The sequence below is a fragment of the Nomascus leucogenys genome, chromosome 2, assembly GCF_006542625.1.
Source record: "Nomascus leucogenys isolate Asia chromosome 2, Asia_NLE_v1, whole genome shotgun sequence".
In the NCBI taxonomy this organism is placed as follows: domain Eukaryota; kingdom Metazoa; phylum Chordata; class Mammalia; order Primates; family Hylobatidae; genus Nomascus; species Nomascus leucogenys.
In genome coordinates, this window is record NC_044382.1 from 23,792,275 (window position 1) to 23,798,840 (window position 6,566).

Genomic DNA, 6,566 nt, shown 5'->3' on the forward strand with positions numbered 1-6,566 from the left:
GCCTCAGAAGCTATTCTTTCTCACGGGCTCAACGAAAGTAATGATTTTGTCATTTACCTGTCATTTTCATTGTTAGGGTGAGAGTGATGAGCTTTGCAGCTATATCCTAAGCAGAAGTGTAAGTATATTTCAATTCCACCTTTATCCTATATCAAATCTATATACTTGAGCCTGTCTGGGAGGCTACATAAGAATCATGCTGCTTTAATAATAAACCTTTCTTTCTAGCAGTGTCAGTCACCCCTCAATCTTCCAAAATTTCTTCATCCCTTTATTAAGCTTCCCAGGTGACTTCAGAATTGTATTTTCTAGTTAAAAAAATACTTTTGACATTTTTATTAGAATTGAAGTGGTTGAATTCTTGAGTTATGCCATTCAAGAATGGGTATGCCCTATCATTTATTCAAGTCTTCTTTCAAATCCCTCAGTAAAGTTTTACAGTTCTATTTCTATGGGTCCTGCCTACTTATGTAAGTTTGTTCCTAGTTATTTTCTATTTTAGTTTCTACTTTTAATACTTTTTAAAAATTATCTTTTCTTTTGATTTGTTGATTTTGAAAGATAAGCTTTAGCTGGGCACAGTGGCATGTGCCTGTAGTCCTAGCTACTTGGGAAGCTGAGGTGGGAGGGTTTGAGCCCCAGAGCTTGAGCCTGGCCAACAGAAACAGTGAGAACCTTGTCTCTTAAATGTATATGTGTGTGTGTGTGTGTGTGTGTGTTTTGCATATTGATTTTGTAACCAACTGCCTTATTGAACTCTACTTACTTCAAATATTTTTTACTTTATTGGGTTGCTAGATAGGCAATTATATGTAAATAATAATTTGCTTCCTCCTTTCCAAATATTTTTCTCTTATTTGTTTCACTGTGTTGGCTAAACCTTCAGAAAATATTAAATGATCATGGATAGTCAGCATACTTGTCTTGTACCTGAACTTAGTGGGAAACACCAGAGCTTCACTTTAAGTATGGTGATACCTGTGGCAGAAACAATAAATCAACTTATTCAACAATTCTCTTCTCTTGCATTTGAGAAAGAAAAGGGCAGCCCTTGACATTCAGAAGCTGGCCAGGCACTCACAGCTAGGCCATGCTGCCCTCTGTTGGACATAAACCATGTCACAGAATATCAAAGCCAGGCAAAGTTACTCTGGGATCATGATTCAATGAAATAAGGCGAGTCCACACCATCATTTTGCTGAAGCTCAGATAAAAATAAGTTCACTGTGCCCCTCACAAAATAGCAAACATTCCTCTCTCATGGCCAAAATGAGTAACTGATAACTCTTTACCACTTACCCCCTTTTTTTTTCACTCTCGTTTGCCCTCCTTATTGACAAAACTTGAGATAATCATAGAATTGCACCTGCTTTCTAACAGCATCCAATCTAGAAAAAAATACCTGCTTCCTTAGCCCCTCCACAAATCACCCAACCAATGCCCAAATCCTATAATAGGTTCTAACACCTCTTATTGAGACACCCCATAGCTCCCCATGGTGTGTTTTCCCTCACTGCAACAATAAACCCAACTTGTTCAACTAGAGTTATATTTGTGGTGGTCTCTGACTGGAGGACATTGGCATGCTTTAGAAACCAGAAAACTAAAAAGTACATTTCTGTACTTACAACTAAGGTTCATTCATATAATATATGCCAGTCATTTATGCCCACACTGATTCAGAGATGGAAGAGAACAATGTGAGGAGGTGGTCACAGAGTAGGAGACTACAGATTCTATTATACCCAGACAGTACACAGGCATCTGGCCCTGTAGGAGCAGCTATGATGGAATCCTAGTCTTTCCACTAGAACAGTCCTATTGTGAGGAGGTATGGTTTTCCTCCTATGTCATCTGATTGCATTGTTCCTGGCTACGTAGCTTTAAAATCTAGTTCTTGGGCCACTTAGAAATTCTTTGAGCAATCCAATATTCTTTTAATAATTCATTTTTGCTTACATTAGTCTTACAAGATGCTGGAATGGGATGCTTGCTGCTTTAGCATGGTGTCTTCGACTGAGTTACCACTACAATAGCTATCAGGATGCCAAAATGATTGTGAGAGCATCACTTCCAGCTCCCAGATCTTACTCATCTTTCAGCCAATTCTAACCCACAACCCTACAGAGAAGGGGATTCTGAGAAATGTACTTCCAGGTTGGCTATGATACAGCACATTCCTACAAAGGATTCTTTTTTTTTTTTTTTAACTACATAGGATTCTTAATCTTCTCTGTATGCTCTTTTCCCACATCGAATTTTTTCATTTGTATTTGATTGAATTCATAGGTCACGTCCACTTTAATGATCCTTTTTCCCCCAAAGAACCAAGAGTTAGGAGTGTTCAATTATCAAGTAGCTTGAATTATATTTAAACTTTTTTTAAAAAGGAACAATTTCTAGTTTTAAGGCAGTATGATTTCAGAAAGTTATCTATATAGTTTCTATTTGAAAGAATGAAAGAATCTATTAAGGTTCCTTTATGATAACCCTAGAATCAATTTCATAAATTTTTACAGCCATTTAAAAAGGATAGGTATTTTCTGTAGGGTACAAAGTTTGAAATATTTATCACACCTATTACTGTGTAACAAACTACCTCAAATCTCAATGGCTTAAACAATAAGCAGTTATTATTGTTCATGACTCTGTAAGTCAGTTTATAGTGGGTTTTCTCATCTCAACTGGGCTCATTCATATAGTCAGTTTTTCATGGGGTAGGCAGCTCTGTTGATGTAGGCTGGGCTCACTCACATGTTTAGGAGTTGGCTGGCTGTCAGTGGGTGATTCACTGCTCTCTTCCATGTGGTCTCTAGTCCTCCAGCAGGTTAGCTTGGGCTTGTTGACCTGGCAGAAGCAAAGGTCCAGGAAAAAAAGAGGAAGCAAACAAGACCTCTGAGGCCTAGACTGAAAACTGGAAAACTGTCACTTCTGCTACTTTCTGTTGGCCAAAGAAGTCACAAAGCCAGCCCAGATTCAAAGACTCCACCTCTTAATAAGAGGAGATACAAAGTCACATTGCAAAGAGCATCGATATATGAAAAGAGTAAAGAACTGTGACCATTTAGATAAACAGACAAATAGATAAACTACTTAAATCAGTATTTCTTATACTGGGGTCCACCATGGACACTTGGAATTTACAAATGCTCTTCAGAAGACTTGTACATTTTCTCAAATTGACTGCATGTGTGAACAACATTTTTAGGGTCATTTAACTTTTTCCTTAAATTGCACTTTGAAATTAATATTGCCATCCCTTCCTTTCCAAAGTAGAATTTGTATGAGCCTCCTTGGGCCATATGTGAAAATAATCATTCAAGTCCCCATTGGATAGTTTTAAAAATTTTATTTTAGTGCACAAGTATAATTCACCTACCAATATTTCCTTGTTTTCATTCAAAGTATTTGTAATAAGCCGGGTGCAGTGGCTCACACCTATAATCCCAGCACTTTGGGAGGCCGAGGTGGGAGGATCACTTGAGCCCAGGAGTTTGAGACCAGCCAGGGCAACATGGCAAAACCCCATCTCTACAAAAAATACAAAAACTAGTCATGTGTGGTGGTGCGTGCCTCTTCTCCCAGCTACTTGGGAGACTGAGGTGGGAGGATCACCTGAGCCTAGGAGGCTGAGGCTAAAATGAGCTGTGATCGTGTCACTGCACTCCAGCCTGGGCAACAGATCAAGACCCTGTCTCTAAAATAGTAAGAATAAAATAAAATCCCTTAAGTTGACATTTGATATCATAGCTCTTTACTGAACCATATATTTGTTTTTATCCTTTCTCCTGATTGTATCTCATTAAGTAAACTCCCAAAGAAGCAGTAACTATTTTTCAGAGCCCCCTGTCCCTCTGAATCCACAACAGACACTTTCAATGACTGATATACAGTTGTCTTTCCCATCAGTGAGCTCCTCAGGCAGGGGCCGTATTTACTATGTTCACTGCCTGTATCTTCAGTACCATGTATATAATAGTTGCCCAATAAATTACATAGAGTTGAAAAAACAAAAGCTGACCTTTTTTTTTTTTTTAATCTATCATGATTACTTTTTGAGAGGAGAGATGGGGTAGTGACCGGTGGTGCAGGTAGAGGCTTCAGGGTTGCTATTTATGTTCTATTTCTTGTCTTAATGGGGGTTATTTGTACATGCTCATCAGCTGATCATAATTTGTGCTGTATACTTGCAATTGGTGTACTTCTGAATGTGCTACACTCAAATGATGAAAATTTGGGTCTACAGTAATTCTTTGGAAAAGAAGGAAATTACAAGTGTTCAGAGATTGCCATTAAAGAATAACAGATAATGGTTTCTGAATGTATTAGTCCATTTTCACACCACTATAAAGAAATACCCAAGATTGGGTAATTTATAAAGAAAAGACATTTAATTATATCAAAGTTCCACATGGCTGGGGGGGCCTCAGGAAACTTACAATCATGGCAGAGGGTGAAGTAGGCACATTTTACATGGCAGCAGGCAAGACAGCGAGTGAAGAGGGAACTTTCAAACACTTGTAAAGCCATCAGATCTCATGAGAACCCACTCACTATCATGAGAACAGCATGGGGTACAACACACCCATCATCAATCACCTCCCTCCGTCACTAGGTGGGGATTACAGGTCCCTCCCTGGACACATGGGGATTACAATTTGAGATAAGATTTGGGTGGGAACACAGAGCCAAACCATATCACTGAACATGCAAAGTGAAACTTCAAGTGGGGACCACAATGTTCATGGATGTTAGAAAGTACACTCTTAGCCACGAAAACTAGCCGGATGTCACAATGGGAAAGATTCATTGAGATAATGTATATAAAGTGCTTAAAATAGTACCAGGTACAGTCAGTGACACAGGTTAGCTATTATTACTTTTTGTAACATACGGGAAGCAGTTCCAAATGAAGGCTTAACCTGCAAAGGAAATTTTCTTCGTTACAATCCTACTTTTTCCTTACCTCTTTCAAAATAGCTTTTATAGCCTGACTGAAGCAGTGCCTTCACTTACATAATTTGTATTTATGATGTCCATGGCACCACCTGGCTTATTTTAGTCACACCCAAGGAAGTCACAACTCCAAGACCAATCGTGGAGCATCCCCACCACATGAGAGCACAGTGACCTGGTGTGGTGATTCTCCAACATGCAAATCACTGGGGCATTTATTAAAACTGCAGGTTCCATGGTCTCCCACACCAAAGCTTCTGATTCACTTAATCTGAGAGTAGAACCCAGGAATTTGCATTTTTAAACAAATTCTTCAAGTGATTCTAAAAAAGGTTTTCTACAGAGAACATTGAGTCTCTTGTTTCACAAATGAATGAAATGGAGGCCAGGAAGGGAAGAGACCTATCCAGTCTTCTTTCTGGCTAATGAGAATGCACAGACTAGAATGAAGGTCACCTTTTAATATTCCAATGTTATTTCCATGACTCCATGCTACAACAGCTTAGGACCCAGAATCAATCTGTCCTACACCTTGGTTTATTCCACTGACCCCTGATGTCTTTTTACCCATGCATTAGGTTAACTGGAGAGACACAAAAACCCAGCTGTATACTCATTAGGTATGCAGAAGCAGGTACTTTAGAAACCTAGTTTAAATCATAGCCCCGATATTTACATGCTGTGTGACTTGTGATAGTTATTTGAATTCTGTGTGCTTCGGTCTCTTCCTTTGTAAAGTGGCAAAACAATACCTACATTTGCAGGATGTTGTGAGGAATTATGTAAAATACTAGCACAGAGCTTGCAAATAACAAGTTCCCAGTAAACAGTAACTATTATTAATGCCATCTTAAAGCATGGCAATAAAACTACATTCTTCATTCTCCTAGAGCCGTATTCTCAAAGCGTAGTCCCCTACAACAGAATTACCTGGAAGTGTTTGTTTAAAACATAGATTTCTGAAACCAGCCCCCCATAATACCTACTGAATTGAATCACTGGGGTGGGGCCCAGAAGTCTGCATTAACAAGCAAGCATCCTCCATTCTTCTTTTACATGCAAAAGTTGGACTAGGGCTGTAGACAAAGAGTATTTCTTCTTAATGAAGACGTGTATGAATGAGAGGGAAGCAGTGTTGAACACTCTAATTTGAAACTAACAATTTTCTGCTAATAAAAGGTTGAGTGCCAACTACTGCCTCATTTTAGAATGCAATGCTGAGGTTGGTTCAATTCCTCTCTCAGTAACTGAATTTACCCTGAAAAATAAATCAATCCTAAACAAGATATCCAAACAATATAAAGCACTGTTGGAAGAAGAAATAAAAACAGGCTTTGCTTAACCAAAAGAAAATTTTCAAAGTTAAAGGTTTTTGGAGTTTTGGATTCGTATATCTAATAAACTCCTGTAGTTTCAAGTTACTGCTAAAACAGTAAAGGAAAATATAATTCTTGACTCACTGGCCTGTGCCAACACTGAAAGGAAAAACAGTACCACTGAACACCCTAAAATACTGTAATGAAACATGCAGCCACTCTAACTTCCCATGGTCCCAAGAGAAAATTAAATGAAATAAAAGCAATTTTCTTACCTCATAACACTCTATTCAA